Source organism: Monoraphidium neglectum (assembly GCF_000611645.1).
Source record: "Monoraphidium neglectum strain SAG 48.87 unplaced genomic scaffold scaffold01624, whole genome shotgun sequence".
NCBI lineage: Eukaryota > Viridiplantae > Chlorophyta > Chlorophyceae > Sphaeropleales > Selenastraceae > Monoraphidium > Monoraphidium neglectum.
The window spans coordinates 8050-9648 of NW_014012004.1; positions in this window are offsets into that span (position 1 = coordinate 8050).

The following is a 1599-nucleotide window of genomic DNA, read 5'->3' on the forward strand; positions in this document are numbered from 1 at the left end:
CCGCCGCGACCGCGCCCGGCGGGCGCACGCGCAGGCGGTGCAGGCGCTGCAGCAGCATATCTATGGCGACGAACGCGCCGGTGCGGCCGACGCCGGCGGAGCAGTGCACGGCGACGCGGCAGCCGGCGCGGCGGCAGTCATCGAGGGAGTGGCAGAGGCGGCGGACAGCGGTGGTGGAGGCCGGGACGCCGTGGTCGGGCCAGGCGGTGTAGTGGTAATGGTTGATCTGGGTTTGGGGACGGTTACGGCAGGATTTGGTGGTTGGTTGTGTGTTCAACAAAGGGTAGCTCCGAACATAGGTTTGTGTGCCGGACCATCGACAAGCTATGAGACAAAACTGTGTGCATGTTGCCCTTATGTTGGAGGGTGTCGTCCAGACGGCATCCCGGTGGTGAAAACAAGGCCGCGCGCAGAGTCTGATGGCAGCCATGTGGGGGCAGCAGCAACACAACGGGAAGCTGCCGCGCGCCGGACGGGGTGCGTGCAACAGGCGCGTGCACCAAGCAAGGGGGGACGCAGCACCACGGGTCGCCGCTGCGGTGCAGGCCGCGGCGGCGGTGCTGGCTCACCCATTGGAGGGATGTGCCGCCCGGCTCCGAAGGGTATGACAGCTCCAGCTGGCGGATCACCACGTCCCGCGCCAGCTGCGGGCGGCGGTTTGCAGTTGGCGGTCGGATGGCGGTGGGCGGTCCAACGGTGGTTGGCGGTGGTGGAGGACGCGTGCAGCTGCAAGACAGCTGAGAGTCTGAACAGTCAGCATTGGATGTCGACAGGACGCAACTTCACGGTTGTGAACAGCGTTTGGGCTAAAAAGAGGGCCGGTCACGTCACAAAGGGGGGAGAGGGGCCTCTTCGGTGCGGCTCAGGTGCCCATGCCACCTGGCCAGCGCCCCGGGCCTCCGCTTGAAGTGCAAGCGCCCAAGCACGCGATCCTCGCAATTTCGTCCCTCGAACCCTCCAGATGCACGCGTATACAGACAGTGCCTCAACGACCCATCAACGCGCGTGTGTCCACAAACACCCACACCGCCCACCTGTGCGCGGTGGACACACGTGACGCTAAGGCGCGCCGAGGGCAGGTCCAGCACCTCCCCCTCGCCATCTGGAAAATAGGGCGCACACCTGTGGAAGTCAGAGGAGTGAGGGTAGGATCAGGACACGCCTTTTAACTATTGTGTTGGGGGCACAGCGTGTCCGTGGAAGGGTCAAGATGGGGCAAACATGTTGGGGGGGGGGGGCTCGTTGCAAGTGGGGTAAGGGCGGGGAGCGGCCCGCGGCCCCTGCAGGCCGCAGACGGCAGTCCGGAAGGGCGCGCCGGGCGGCCCCGGGTCCCGCGATAATGGGTCCACCTGCAGCCGCTAGATAGGGCGGGATACTACGGTATGTCAGCGCACAAGCGCAGCCCGGCCCTCACTTTGGGCGCCCGAAGTCTTCAAACTGGGTGAGCATGACCACGGCGCTGCAGCGGGCGGCGCGCATGGCTGCCCAGAAATCGGCGACGGTGTGGGGCAGCGGCCCCTGGGTTGCGACGTAGCCGCCGTCCGGGCAGGGGGGATCCAGGGCAGGGTCCTGGTGTTGATATTGCAGAAGGGGCCGGGC